Genomic DNA, 16,936 nt, shown 5'->3' on the forward strand with positions numbered 1-16,936 from the left:
CTGGCATGTGAACATCAACTGCTGGTGAGGAGATGTGACCCACTGTCACTCAGCTCAGGAAGAAACCACAGGAAACCTTCATTTTGGACAGCATGAAGGTTCTGGTCCAATCCAACTGTGAACAAGGCAAGGGGTTTCTGGAAGCCTCATTTTCTGGACCGGAATTCATCAGCTGGCATGTGGACATTCAGATGCTGTTCATGAGCCAATGAAGGGTAAGTGGTCTCAGCGAGAGCAGACAAGATCAAGGCATCAATGGCAAACTGATCAGTCAATCATGACTGTCCACCTATCGGGTTCACCTGATGCTGTATATAAAAATGCTATTTACCAACCTGTTTTTGCCTTTTTCTCATTTTCAACATGCTAATGAACACCTTTGAGTGCTGTAGAAACGTTGGCTCAAGTGTTAGCCTAATAAACTAATCCTCCTGAGCTATCTCTTGGAAAAAGTTAATTTTTAGTCTCAAAGGAATAATACTTCATAAGAAACTTCATAAATATGATACATGTGCAAATTTTGATTTATATTTACTCATGCCTGTTCTAGCTCATGTTTGAAAATATGTATTGTGAATAAAACCAAACATTTTCTCCTTGTGTTTGTGTGGAGTTTCTCCTGTAGTACAAAGTTGTATTTCAGGTAGATTGGACAAGCTGAAAGTAGTGCTTCTTCAAAACGGTTCTTGCATCCTGAAACCCAAAACATTATAAGTGAAGAGAGAAAGTCTACCTGCAATGCCCCAGGCTGGGTGAGCACTGGGAAAGCTGCAGGATGTGAAGATTTTGCAGTGTCAGAAGTAATTGGAATGTATTAAAAATTAAGAGGAATATAAATTTCTTTAATGCTTCCTATTAAGTCAGTGTGCAAAGGAGGGCACAGTATTAGATATAAGTATTACTCTCTGCTATTTTTATAACAGTTATTTTCAAGCCTGTGGATGGAGGGTCGCTAAACTAATAGAGTAAAACAACTGTCCTGGGCAGGTTGCTATTGTGATGTTTTTGCAGTTTTACAATGGCAAACATGGCAACGTACAGTCATGTGAAATAGAAACTACATTCTCTTTGAATTCTCTGGTTTTACGTATCAGGACATAATAAAAAATCATCTGGTCCTTAGCAGGTCTTAAAAATTAGGTAAATACAACCTCAGATGAACAACAACACATGACATATTACACCGTGTCATGATTTATTTAACAAAAATAAAGCCAAAAGGGAGAAGCCATGTGTGGAAAAACTAAGTACACCCTTACTGCTTCCATAGGAATTAAGAGGGTAAGTAGCAGCCAGGTGCTGCTATTCAAATGCCCTTGATTAATTGATCATCAGCAAGTGTGACCACCTCTATAAAAGCAGCAGTTCCAGCAGTTTGCTGGTCTGGAGCATTCAGGTGTGTGGTAATGTAATACCAAGGAGGAAAGACATCAGCAATGATCTTAGCAATGCAATTGTTGCTGCTCATCAGTCTGGGAAGGGTTATAAAATTTAACAATTTAAAATTCATCATTCTACAGTGAGGAAAATTTATTCCCAAGTGGAAAACATTTGAGACAATTGCCAATCTTCCCAGGACTGGATGTCTCAGCAAATTCACCCTGAGGTCAGACTGTGTAATGTTGAGAGAAACTGCAAAAAACCCAGGAGTTACACCTCAGACTCTACAGGCCTCAGCTGTCATGTTAAAGTTCATGATGGCACAATTAGAAAAAGATTGAACATGTATAGTTTGTTTGGAAGGGTTGCCAGGAGAAAGCTTCTTTTCTCTAAAAAGAACATGGCAGTGTAGCCTAAGTTTGCAAAGTTGCATCTGAACAAACCACAGGACTTCTGGAACAATGGCCTTTGGACAGAGGAGACCAAAGGGGAGATGTTTGGCAAAAACCAAACGCAGCATATTGGCATAAACACCTCATATCAGCTGTCAAGCATGGTGGGGGAGGGGTGATGATTTGGGCTTGTTTTGCAGCCAAGGACCTGGGCACCTTGCAGTCACTGAGTCGACCATGAACTCCTCTGTATACCAAAGTATTCTGGAGTCAAGTATGAGGCCATCTGGCTGACAGCTAAAGCTTGGCCGAAACTGGGTCATGGAACAGGACAATGATCCCAGGCACACCAGCAAATATACAACAGAATGGCTGAAAAAGAAAAGAATGAAGGTATTGCAACGGCCCAGTCGAAGTCCAGACCTCAGCCTGACTGAAATGCTGTGGCAGGACCTTAAGAGAACTGTGCGTAACTAACTGCCCGCAAACGTCGATGAACTGACGCAACGTTGTAAAGAAGAATGATGTGAGAGACTGATAAAGTTATACAGAAAATGATTACTTTAAGTTATTGCTGCTAAAGGTGGTTCTACAAGCTATTGAATCACAAGGTGTACCCAGTTTTTAACACATGGCTTCTCCATTTTGGCTTTATTTTTGTTAAATAAATTGACATAGTGTAATATATCATGTGTTGTTCATCTGAGGTTGTATTTACCTAATTTTAAGACCTCCTAAGGACCAGATTTTTTATTTTTTTTTTTTATTATAATGTCCTGATACTTAAAACCACAGAATTCAAAGAGGGTGTACTTTCTTGTTCACATGACTGTTGAAAAATTTTGACATTTGTACATGAATTAACCCATTAATTCCAGGTGCTCTCAGTATCTGCTTAGTCAGTTCTGATTGCAGTGGTTTGGAGCCTATCCTAGAAGCGTAGGGCCCAGAGTGGATGGGGTATAAGTCTATTGCAAGGCAATGTCACACACATTCAGAACACTAAGGGCAACTTAACTTCACCAATTCACCTGAAACAAATACCCTGAGCTGTAAAGGCAAGTAACTGAGGTAAACTGCAAAGAACTAACTCACCAGGAAGCAAGACTCTTCATAGAGTGACTCAAGTCCATTTGTTTTTGAAGACTTGATTGATGAGCAGATATATTCCAGGTGTATAGAATCCCTCCTGTAGAGGACATCCTCTGGTGGCATGGTGCTTGGGTATGACACTGGGAAGGAACCCACATGAACATGAGAAAAACATGCAACTTGGTCTCACACAGTTCCCAGTTCAGACCCAATCCCGCTGTTGTCAGCATTACCGGCTGTGCCATTTTGTGCAAAAATAGAGTTGATTCCTTCTGAATTGTGATACTACCAGAGGTGAGGTTGCCTGACCTGATCCTGCATATCCTATGTAATGGATTTTATCAGGCAGTCAAGCAACCACCCAGGTCTCCATGTCCATGTTTTCCTATATCCTTGACATTACCAAGTCCCCATGTCTCCTTGTTCACAAACCTCTACATCTTCATCGCACTGGGTCTCCAGTCTTCACCTTTTATGCTGCGCACTCATAAATAAGACACCTCCTGTTTCTCTGTGGTCATGACAGCGTTACTGTTTGGGTGTTAGCGAAAACATTTTGTCAAATTTCTTTGCATCAAGCATTTTCTGGTCAGAATGTTTTCAAAGTTATGCTAATTTTCATAAAAATATTGTGACTTTTCATTTGTTACTAGTTACTATAGATCTTGCTATGAGATTATACCTGCAAACGGAAAATAATCTGGTTGCTATAAATAAGTTTTGGTTAAATGTGCAACGGGAGCTCAAAAACCACACGACGAGGGGCCCGCAGCTGCGGCGCTGCAAAGGCGTCAGGATGAGGACAGATAAACACGCTAATGTGACACGGAGCAAGAGGATGTTCATGATAAGGTGCCACACAAAAGGCTGAACGGAGCTCCGTCACAGAGCTGGTCTGTGCTGTAATGTGTGCTGAGTTCTTCACCGATTCGCAGCTCGTCTGGAGTCACAGCAAAGGGTATTAAGCAGCGACAGGCAGCACAAGTGATACATGAGCGACATGGCGCTCCGCACGTTACGTTACGAAGTGTAACAGATTCCTACTGTTGGGAGAAACATGCCATTATTCGCATGAAAACCCTCACAAGTCAACTCTCAACATTTTGTCTCTGCTTCAGGAAGAAATTTAATGATACAAAGCAAAGTGTTGTCTTAATTACTGATTTGCTTTCATGTTTTCTGTCTAACCCTAATTAGGTCTTTCTTGTCCATTTCTTCTCTACGCAGCAAGCGGAGGTCACAACTCATCCCTCCTACTCACTCACTCAGGCCCAACCACATATTTAACTCCATGGAATTACTGGTATTCTAATAGTAAATAATTTCTGTTTAAAAAAAAAAAGTTCCCCAGCTGTATAAATGGGTAAATAATTGTTAGCATCTTAACAATGTATGTTGTTTTGAAAAAAAAGTGTCAGCTAAATGAATAAATGTAAATATTATATATATATATATATATATATATATATATATATATATATATATATCACTCATTCAGACCCAGTCATTTATTTGGCTTAATGGAATTTATGATATTATGATAGAAATTTTTTGTGACACAAAAGTACAAATAATGAATTTCTGTATTTTAAAATTCATTAAGTGACTTCATGTACATGAAATGTAATTAATAATTATTTTGTGCAAAAAAGACTAATTTTTGTCTTATGAAATGGTAAACTAGACCAATGTATGTACTTAGACTACATTAAAAATACCCTGCTGTATAAATGGATAAATAATTCAGTTCTTGTGCACATATAAATCATTTTATTTATTGCAGGTAATTATCAGCACAAGAAACACATTTAAACACAGCTGTTGAAAAGAAAGACACAATTCGCTGCAAACCACAGTTACTGTGACATGTTGCTGTTTCCAGCCTGCAGTCTGTATTGGTTTGTATCCACTTTCACAATCTGCTATTTAGTCATACTGGAAGGTTTTTGCCATGTAATTACTGTTTAATTAAGGTTTGGACCATAATAATCAAATTTTGGTGTATTCTTTTAAGGCCCTTTACTGAAGGGCTCACATTTTAACTGGGATGAATGTATGTTTCTGATGAACAAGTAACTCCATTAATAAAGGTCAGTTAAGGACACGTGTAGTGTAATGAACCACAACTGTCCTCTTTTTCCTTAGGACTTTGCACTACACAACAATAGGTTAATAAGGGGTTTAGACTAAACTTGAATGTTGAATCTCAGTGTATGTCTCCTTTAGTAGCAGACTTAAAATTCATATGATAAACCCATTTCTTTTTATCTAAGTAGTTTAACTCTGGAAGGAGGAGTCAAGTCAGACCTCAGCGCTACAGTATCTGTATATATGGAGGAAACACAGAGAGATTCCTCTGATTGGTGTTTCCACACTTTTCATGTGTTCCTGTACTCCTCTCATAAGGCAATGCTGAGTGTGATTGGTGGCTGGGGGCGTGTTCTCCATGGGGGTCCAGGATGGTACAAAGGCACTCGCTCGCCCTGAGAGCTCACAGCTCAAGGTTGGGTTCTGAACTTTGCTCTGAGGACAGTTGGTTTGTGCTCATGGAGATGGAGAGCTGCCTGCTCATCCTCATGCTCTCATCCCTGCTCATGTCCACCACAGCCGGTAAGTACCATGGTTTACTTCTGCTCAAGGGCTCCTCTCACATGTCGGGATTTTAGGGGTCAGGGGACGATGGTCTGAGAGGTGAGGTAGTTTGTAGAGGCTGTTTATGCAGTAAATATGAAATACAACCTGCTGCAACACTGATGTATTTAAATTGCTGTATGGGAGTAAAATATTGGTATGAAGACACTGAAATTTCGAAGTTCTTGCAGTTATAGTTTAATTACTTACATTTCTGTTTATATGTTTGGTTTTATATGAACAGCTGCATCAGCAGTTTATTTCTTTTATTTGGGGAAAAAGGAGAAAAGCAGAAAAAGCTAGATGTTTTGATTTTGAGAACTTTTCTCACTCTTGCTCTTGATAATTCTTGTTTTATATTTACTTATTGCAATTCTTTATATATCCTTAATCACCACACTGCCTCTTCACACTATTACACTCATAAAATATAAAGAACTGCAATGAGTGTAATAGTGTGAAGATGCAGTGTGGTGATTAAGGACATGAACTTGTTACGTAGAAGGCTGTTGGATTTAGACCACACCACCCTGTGCTGTACAACTCCTTCAAATTACTGTAGGTCATTTACAGGATACATGGGTCAAATACCCATAGAAGAAATGAAATTAAAATAATAATAATAAAAAACCTTTATATAAGAGCTGAACAATGAAGTAGCACTTTTTCCCACTTTTTTTTTATTATTTAAAAACAAATGGTTTTCTGTCTTTATGAGCTTATACTTGTACACATAGATTAATAAATAAATGTTACATATTTAATGAAAATATATTTATTGCTTGTAATAGTTCACAAAATTTATTTTCATAGCTTTTTTTTACATTTTTCAATGTAATTTGAGGAAGCTAAAACAGGATTGGGAATAATCAGTAATAAAGTTATGCATAAATAAAACATAAATTTGCTCAAATAAACATAAAAAAACATCACATTTCATACAGTATAAAATATACATCTAAATGTCTGCAATATAACTTTATATTTTGACTTCTGAAATTTCACCTCCCGAATACTGGAATTTTCAGGTGAAAGAATCTCTGTGTAAAACTGAGAAATAACAGTAAAAGACCAACAGGTATAAAAATGACGCTGATCTCTGTTGTGTTTCTTTCACACGCTGTTACACCTCTTACATTTAACTGTGTTTCGAAAATCTCCTTGCAACTCTGATGATATCAGAGCTTTTTGGAAACTCAGCTGAAGCTCAAGCTGAAACATGTAAAAGACTCCACTGGAGTCTCAGTCTCTGTGTCTCTTCTTCCAGACAGTGATGTGAGGCTGGTGAATGGAAACAGTCCTTGTGAGGGAAGAGTGGAGGTTCGTCATGAAGGACAGTGGGGAACTGTGTGTGATGATGAGTGGGATATGAATGATGCGGCAGTGGTGTGTAGACAGATGTTCTGTGGAGATGCTGTAGCAGCACCGCCATTAGGACACTTTGGAGAAGGAAAAGGGATGATCTGGTTGGCTGCTGTGCCATGTAGTGGGTCAGAATCTACACTGAAGGACTGCGGACACAGAGGATGGGGTCAACATTATTGTACACATGCTGAAGACGCTGGAGTCATCTGCTCAGGTAGGAGACTTTTCCTCTGTCTTGTTGAAGTTTATCATTTATTCTTGTTCCCGTTCACTCCTCCTGTCTTATTATTTTTACTTGTCGTAATTTGCCCATTTCCTGACTTTTCTGAATTCTCCTGATGAGGACAATAAAGTTAGTTTTACACATTGAGTCACGAAGATGATTAATGTAGTGTTTCTGTTCTGTTGTAATTTGGCAATTATTTATCCCTTTTCTTTTCCTCAGTTTTCTGAAACACTGTCGGTGTGTAGATGTCTCTGCTTTATGTTCTCGATAATTTATCGATTATTGGTCAATAACTCGCTCGCTAATTGTCGCTCCGTTGTTTCGATTCGTCGATGTTTTCCTACAACTTAATAGGTGTTCAAGTTTAATTAATTAATGTAATACTGTGTGTTATATGTATGTATCTAATCTTGTATGTTGATTTATGAGTGTTTGTGCAGTTGGATGGAATGTAAGTTTTGCCAGTTTTGTTCTTTCCAGTTTCACTCTTTTCTCTTGAATAAATTGGACGAATCGTTACTGAGGGACGAGTTTAGCGGCCTCTCAAAGTGTACATGGAACATATTAATTTTTAATATCAGCCCCAGCAGTGTTTGAACAGTGTGTGTGTTTGTTAGGTTCAAGTGCAGGTTCCTCTACTAACTGAGCTCTTCAGTTCATGTTTAGCTACTCGCTCAGTGTGATGAGAACAGGGATCTTTCAACGTCTCCACTTTTCTTTACATATTCTCCACTTTTCTTTAACATATTATTTTAAAAAAATTAAAACAGGCTTCACCAAATACTACAAATTGTTTTTTAGGAACCTTTACAGTTCGACTGGCAAGCGGACCTCACCTGTGTTCTGGGAGACTGGAATTCCTTGCAGACTCATGGTACACAGTGTGTGACCCCGACTTTGACCTCCAGGACGCAAAGGTTGTGTGTCGACAGCTGGGCTGTGGGACACCTGTACAGGTGCAGGGAGCAGCAGTTTTTGGTAAAGGGGACGACCGGGTGTGGAAGAACAAGGTTGAGTGCGGAGGTGATGAACGTGACTTTGGTCAGTGTTTACGATCATCCACAAAGGAGACAAAGTGCACTCATGACACTGATGTGGGACTGGAGTGTTTTTGTAAGTGTCTTTTTCAAGTGTCTTGATTTTGAAGCGAAAGCAACAACTTCACATCTTTTTACTTCCCAGTATAAACAGTAAATAGAGGTAATGGTGTAAATGGAAAATGTTTATGAATATTGATTAACAATTATTTTGAAAATTTGTCTTCTAAGAGTAATCAGTAATATGATGCCCTGGAATATTTCTGTACATTGATATTTAAATGTCAGCTTCTAGAAAGTGTGTTGTCTTTTGATATTTCTTTTATTTTACGTTCTCTAATCCCCTGCTCTTTATCCAGGGTACACAAATGGCAGGCTGGTGGACGGTCCAGACTCCTGCTCCGGGAGGGTGGAGTTACAGTACCTCACTGAGTGGGGCACAGTGTGTGATGCATCCTGGGATCTGAGAGCAGCCAATGTCCTCTGTCAGCAGCTGGGCTGTGGGAGCGCTGTGGCGGTGCCAGGACAGGCCTGGTTTGGAGAGTGCAGCGGCCCCATCTGGGCTGATGTGTTTGAATGCCAGGGGGAGGAGACACACCTGTCCCAGTGTGCCATTTCTTCATGGATCCGAGCTCCATGCTCTCATGAACACGTTTCAGGAATCATCTGTAATGGTAAGGAGTGCTGTGCTCAACACTGTACTATAGGAGAGGGGTCACAGTCACATGTCTGTATAGAAACAATGTTCAGTAGATCAGCTTCGTTGACTAAAATTCATAAAAAGAAATATACTATACACAGAATGAATTGCTGGTGCTGTAAGATACCCTGTAAGAGATGCTGATGTTTCTACAGGATCATCTCTCTCCAGCCTCGATGGGATGGTCCGACTGTCTGGAGAGAGTGGCTGTGAGGGTCAGTTGGAGGTTCACTACCAGCACACCTGGAGCAGAGTTCTCCTGGACTCCTGGAGCATCAGGGAGACCTCTGTGGTCTGCAGACAGCTGGGCTGTGGTTCTGCAGTGAGGATCTACAGCTCCTCCATGTCTGGGACAGGGGACACTGATGTGTGTCTCACAGGGTATCAGTGCTCTGGGACTGAGTCTCACCTGGTCAACTGCAGTGCTCCACACACACTCAGCTGTAGTTCTAGCCGATATGTGTTCATAGCATGTTCTAGTGAGTACATATGACTTCTAAATCGCATTCATAATGAAAATTGTTTGATACAGATGGATTCAACTGGTTATTTAATGGTAATTCTCTTTTACAAAAACATTACATCTTCTTCCCTGTGTACCTTCTCCCAGAACACAGGTCCCTGAGGCTAGTGGGTGATGAGGGCGGCTGTGCAGGGAGGCTGGAGGTGTTCCACCAGGGCTCCTGGGGGACAGTGTGTGGTGACTCCTGGGACCTGAATGATGCTCAGGTGGTGTGCAGGCAGCTCCAGTGTGGGACGGCTCTCCGCTCCACCTCTTTTGGTCCAGGAGTTGGAGTCATCTGGCTGGATGAGGTGGACTGTGTGGGGAACGAATTGTCTTTGTGGGATTGTCCCAGTGCACAGTGGGGACAGCATGACTGTGGACATAAGAAAGATGTTGGCATTGTGTGTTCAGGTATGGAAAGTGGCCATTAAATTAATGGTTAATTTCAAAGGACATTTATAAAATGTGTATGGTGGCACATCAATATATAAGTATACTACTGATAACCGTAACATGGTTGTGCAATGGGTAATAGTGTGTCCGAGAGAGTGATTGTTGCTTACATTATAACATTTTTCTTAATTTGTGTTAGAATTCAAAGACCTGAGACTGGCTGAAGGTTGTTCTGGCCAGTTGGAGGTTTACTACAATGACACCTGGGGAAACGTGTGTTTCAATCAGATGGACACAAACACTGTGAGTTTAATATGTCAGCAACTCAACTGTGGGAAGAGTGGAACTGTTTCTAATACAGAATCTCGACTGAAAGGAGCTCCAAACTGGCTGGATTATTTCAAATGTCGCCCACATGACTCCGCACTGTGGCAGTGTCCATCCTCTCCCTGGGGACAGAATAAATGTGATGATGAGGACGAAGTGGCCCTCATTACTTGTGAACGTAAGTCAGTTTATTATTTCAGATCCTTTTATTTTCATACCTTCCATCCAAGTAATTTTGTCTGATGAACCAGTTTTAAATGCAGTTACCCTTTTTATAAATGCTTTTTTCTTAATTTAAAATCATCAACAACATTTTTAAATGTGTCTGAAAACAGTGTAATTAAAGCGCGCACACGCGCGCACACACACACACACATTTTAGGAACCGCTTGTCCCATACGGGGTTGCAGGGAACCGGAGCCTACCCGGCAACACACAGGGCATAAGGCCGGAGGGGGAGGGGACACACCCAGGACGGGACGCCAGTCCGCTGCAAGGCATCCCAAGCGGGACTCGAACCCCAGACCCACCGGAGAGCAGGACCCGGTCCAACCCACTGCACCACCGTGCCCCCCGTAATTAAAGCATTACATATGAATTTATTCATTCCAGTGTTTAGTCAGTATTTGACACTTTCTCGCAAGGTGAATTAAATATAGTATACTAATATTTATTGCATACATTAGTTAAATTCCAATTTGTTTTTTATATTACATAACTTTTACATTATTATATTAAATATTACATTGTTATTGATGTTAAAAATTTGCATTTTGGAAATTATTTAGCGTAATGGTTTTAGCTACTGCCTTTGGACCCAAAAGTCGCAGGTTCGATTTTCACCTCCAGCTCCAGTACCCTTGAGAAAGGTATTTACCCTAATATTGCTCCAGTAAAATTACCCAGCTGTAAATGGGTAAAAAAACTGTAAGTACCTTAATGTTGTCAGTTGTGTTGAAGAAAAGCATCAGCTAAATGAATAATCTGAAGAATAGTTTTTTGTGCTCTCTGTCAATAATGTAAAGTTATGAAAAAATGATTACGAATGAGTTCTGTGTCCTCAGTTTGTCTTCAAGTCGGAGTTTGATGTAAGTTGGAACAGTTAGGTATGGTGGCTATCTATTGTTAGTTTGTCAAATGTTTGTCTTAGTATATTGTATATCTTTCTATGCATATAAAACATTAAAGAAACACTTCCGGATACCCAAAAAAATGTTTAATATAACAATACAGTAAAAAGAATAATACAATGTAACAATAATAATAATTATAAATGTAACTACAGTATTTATAATAGGGAGAGACATAGAAAGAGATGATGATAAATGATATTACTGTCATGATGAACAGAGGACACAGAGGAGGTTAGACCCAAATGCAGATCGTTTATTCAGAATCAAAGGGCTAGATGTATTCTTGTCGTTGGGGATAGGCGAATGCTCTGTCAATCGGCAAACTGACAGAGGCGAGTATCTGAAATCGTGGTCGGGGGAAAAGGCAGGTGGTCGTTATCAAAGAGATGTGGAACGGGACTGGGGAACGATGAGGGACAGGACTTGGAAGAGCAAAGTCAGGTAGGTTTGAGAACGCAGAGGAGACCGTTGTCTCAAGTGAGATTCTGCAACTGGGAAGAGGTTGAGAAGTGTCTTTTATAGCCGAATGCTCCGACTGAAGCCACGTGCTTAATCGGAGCCAGGTGCTGCTGGTTGAGGTATGGGCATAGTTGTGTGTGCGTGTGAAAAAAAATTAAAGAAACTTTTTAATGTTCGCTTTTCCAATGTTTGTTGACACTTCACCATTTTCCGATCACTGTATTATTTTCACTTTAATTTCAGTTGTGATCGTTGTCCTTGTCTTTGATGTATTACCATCACTTGCATCACATTTATGCTTTGGTATAGTTTGTCGGGAGGGTAAAAACAAAGCCGAATACAGTAAGACGAGACACTGTTAACAACACAGTGGTGTGACTCAAAAGAAGGAAGTCTTTGTCCTACTTCAGGCTCACGTGCCTGTGAGCCGACGAATCGCTGTAGACATGCAATATTTTAATGCATGTCGCAAAGTAGCGCTCGTTTGTTATTATGAATCATTGTATGTAACTTGAATTTTTAATTTATATGTTTTACGGGGAGGTGGTTCGTAACTTCAGGTTGTACGTAAGTTGGACATTCGTAGACCGGAGACTGCTTGTACTCTTTCTATATGTATACAGTGGGCAAATATTTTACAGTGCATAGTTTCTGTGCTCTGTATCAAGATGATATTATGCAGCTCTCTGTATGTTACTCCTTCAGATGTACCCAAACCACCACGCCAAACAGGCCTGTCCAACCTTGTTGTGGTGTTCCTGGTGCTGGGGACTCTGCGCTTCCTACTGCTGGTGTTTCTGGCTGGACAGTTGTACCAGAACAGGGTTCTGAAGAGAGGTACAGAAGGACACTGCTGATTACATGATCTTTCATACACAAGCAGGATAGTACATATGGACAGATTTGAACTTTTAAGGGCTTCTGATAAAGTGAAATTATTTTACTCTCTATGTTTCCACCCCTATAGCTCTGTACCAGGGGGGTCTCACACCTCTGCATGAGGCCATTTATGAAGAGACAGAAAACCTGACTAGGGGAAAGATGTACAGAAGCCCCCAAAAAGGCGAGAACATCTTATTCTCCTCTTCATATTTGGAAAGAAGACAGTTAACAGAAATTATACAGTATTAATATTATTTAGCAAAATGTTGTACATTAAAAATGATTAATTCATTATTAAGATAGAAAGTTCACATAGAATATTACTACATTAATTGTGGCCCATACAAAATTTCTGTGAAAGGACAAAAACATACACTGGGTAAAAGAGCTTAGGAATGTTGGTTTAGTCTTTAAAAATTCTTAAATCATTCTCCCATGTTATTTATTTTCTTTTAATACGTAAGTTTCTGCACCCAGTTGTTAATGGCCATAAAATGCAATATGACTATGGGACTGACTTGTTTCAACTCCCTTCCACTGGATTTACAGCTAGTATTTTTGTGTTAAGTATTTTTATTTACTATAGTTATATCCAAGAGTTATATTCCACACCGCAAAAACCTTGCCAGCTACAGAAATGCCAACAAGGATACTGCATGTCATCTTAGCTCTTAGGGATGCCTGGAGAGCCCTTGTTGGCAGCCTATGCCCCAGGAGGGGTGGAAGGCATAAGAAGAAGTTATAGTCAACATTTTCATAGAACCTTACACACAGATATATTGATGGACCTCTGTATTATTTTAATGACATGCCTGTGGTGGTTAATCCAAGTGCAAAGTCTACAGTGAGCTTTGTTCAGTTTTCACATATGATATATTCATTTCTTAAAACCCATTTGACAACTTCCTGAGCTACATACTGCAAACTGATAAAGCCAAATGGCATAAAGACATACTCATAATGCTTTATGTATGTACTAAAATCAGTTTTCTGCTTGATTTTTCCACCTGATTAGATTGTGCAGTGTATTATCTTTAAATTCAGTTTGGTAAACACTGTGATACTGATAATCTGTTCAAGTGCTGCTAATATCAAAGGTAGAGAGTAGAAATACTTTGATGTATGGTCCCAGATAACCTGTGCATGATCTAAGACCTCCATCTTTTTCTTTGAATGACGAGGGAAAAATAAAAATGCCTTGCGCTTGTTTGGTGGTCCACCATTGCAAAGTAGGGTTGGAGTCAGGAATGGAGACAGGACTGGTACAGAAAGGAAGTCCTCCTTGAAAACCTGCCATACTTCCTCAGTTGAGCTCATAAAGTACAATGACTTTTGCATTGAAGGTTCTCAGGAGTGCATCCTGAGCAGCAGTGACGCTTCTCATGGATCCTAACTCAGCTGAATCCAGTTGTGTGGTGAAACTCCTTAATAGCATAAACACAAAGCAAAAATTAATATAAATGCAGAGTTTATTTACAGTGAGCTTGGTGCAACATTAAGACATGATGAAACTCCTGACAAAACAAAAATTAGAATACTGGAGAAACTGATACTAAGAACAGATGGTAAGTCATAACATGAGCAGATCTTTAGGATTCTGGCGAACAGCAAATATATAGACAGAATTTCACAGGAGCACTGTTCTAGTCAGCTTATTTACAGACCGTTTTGACATCCATATTATTTAGCTCTGGTTGATTCTGATTTACTGGTAAAAGTGACTTCAACCAGTTTTTACATGCAGATCTTTAGACAAAAGACACAACAAAGAATAACGATGTGGGAGCAGTTTTGCTGTTTAGAACTGACCGTCGAACACTTTGAGTAGTACCACATGAGCAACATTTACAAAGTGGTTCTACAGTCAACTTCCTCTTTTATCCGGAATCCATGGGGCTCAGCCACACAATCATGGGTGAAGAGTGCGTAGAGCATGGGACTCAGCACGCAGCCCTGCGGACTTCCTGTGTTTATGGTTTTTGACCTGGATGTGTGGTTCCCAATTCTAATGGACTGGGGTCTGCCCGTCAGAAAGTCCAGAACCCAGTTGCAGAGGGTGGGTGGCACACCAAGATTGTGAAGCTTGTTGATGAGCTTTGAAGGTATTACTGTGTTGAATGCTGAGCTGTAATCCTTCAGGAAGATTTTCATGATACATGTACATGGTGCTTGTATCTATGACAATAAACTTGAAACTTGATTGCAGAGCACATGTCAGCAGTGCAGTAGCAGCGCTCAGGGAAGGGGGACCTCAGGTGTTCTGTTCTGAACGAACTTCACCAGGATTCATAACAGAGACCTTGGAGTTACAAACAAATTGAGTTACAAGCAGACTAACAGACTGAATTCTGTTTGTAAGTTGAGGACGCAGTGTAGCTGGAAATCTTTCACTGTTTAGAAATTCAGCTGTTGTCAGTTCACCATTATAAATCTGAAAATGTAAAATATATAAAGGGATACTGGTGAAAAAATACCCATATCATAAGGTCATGGTAACACATTTGACATTTTCATAAAAAAACTGCAGAAAACCACAATTTTCCAACAGTTACATGTGCATATTTCACACACACACACACACACACACACTTTCAGAACCGCTTGTCCCATACAGGGTCACGGGGAACCGGAGCCTACCCGGTAACACAGGGCGTAAGGCCGGAGGGGGAGGGGACACACCCAGGACGGGACACCAGTCCGTCGCGAGGCACCCCAAGCGGGACTCGAACCCCAGACCCACCGGAGAGCAGGACTGCGGTCCAACCCACTGCACCACCGTACCCCCTGTGCATATTTCAAATGTCTCTAAATGAGATGATACCTCCTGCAGATAAAAATTAGTCTGGCAGGTATGAAAAACTGCCATCTCTAACCATGTCATGGGAGCTGAAAAACCACACGAGGAGCTCGCAGCTGCACTGCTGTAAACGGTCCAGATGAGAGACAGCAGCCAATAGGGAGGAAGAGGATGTTGGTGATAAGAGTGTCAGTTAGCGTTCCTGGGTGTGGGCGGTAGCTGCTCGAACCTCACACATCCTGTCTTCTCTCAGTGTGTGAGGCATCAGCAGAGAGAACTTCATGTATCTTCTCTCTGAGGACAGGACTGAGTGTGTGTCTCCTTCACAGGAAGTGTCCTGTCTGAGGATGTGCCCTCTGGGTATGAAGATGTGGAGGACAGTGAGGGAGACCCCTTCTCAGGTAGGGGGCTTGTTGTGTGTGTGTGTGTGTGTGTGTGTGTGTGTGTGTGTGTGTTGTAGTTCAACTGGGACTGTTAGTGACAGTCAACCTAGGAACATTATTTCCTATTATGTTCTATGTTTTCATGTTGCTTTCATGTAGTCTTTTTGTGTCTTCTTCTTTCAGAATGTTTTAATTATAATTAAAGACATACAAAATTTTCCTTTTTTTATTACTCTCAGGGACACATGAGAAGAAAGAATACTATGGTGATGCTTTTCCTCTGGAGAGGAGTGCTGGTGGGTTTCCGTTGGGGGCTGCAGGTCATTCCAGGGTATCACTAATGTCAGTGAATAATCTGCATACATAATTAGTCATTATAATTTTTTTAAGATAAATATTTAAGCGGTTCTGAAAACGTGTGTGTGTGTGTGTGTGTGTATTTCAGTATATGCAATGTATTTTATACATTAAAAAAATTTTGTTTTATATTGTTGCGCACAGCGCCGTGGGTTTGGATGGGGCGAAGAAGGACGCGGAGGCAGTGTTCATAATGAACAATTTATTTGGACACCGGCACAAGGAAAACAATACTCTCGGTCCGAGGACCCCATTTCTTCCAAGACCTGCGCTTACAATCAGCCTACCTAGCATCCCTAGGTTCTCCCTCTACACAGTGGCAGACACAGTCAACCCACCATTTCCCCCCGAAGTGGCCCCAGCGGTTACAGACATTATTTACAGATTTCCCATAATGCAACTATTTACATTAAATCAGTAACGCGGGTCATTACAATATTAACAAAGTATTAATGCAGTCTCAACTTAATTCTGTTGAGAGCAAAAGTTAGTAGACTTGAGTGGATGTCACACTAAAACTGCTCTTAGAAGCAAGTTTTCTCTCTCTGTTATGGAGGATCTGTGTACAGGATACACACCAGATGATGATGATGTTATTATGGAAAAGTGACTTAGCAGTTTATTAAATATATTAATTATCTCATTGGAAACTTGCTCATGACAGACTGCATTTGAATTGATCCTTTATGTCCTTAGCAGAATATATGATTTATTGATGACATCAGCAAACTTCCCCCTTTGGTGTCATTTGTTGGGAGGGTAAAAAAATTCCAGTTCAACCAACCAACCAACCAACCAACCAACCAGCCAGCAACCAACCAACCAACCAGTTTCAATAACCGCTTGTCCTGAGTGGGGTCGCGGTGAGCCGGAGCCT

The sequence above is a fragment of the Scleropages formosus genome, chromosome 5, assembly GCF_900964775.1.
Source record: "Scleropages formosus chromosome 5, fSclFor1.1, whole genome shotgun sequence".
NCBI lineage: Eukaryota > Metazoa > Chordata > Actinopteri > Osteoglossiformes > Osteoglossidae > Scleropages > Scleropages formosus.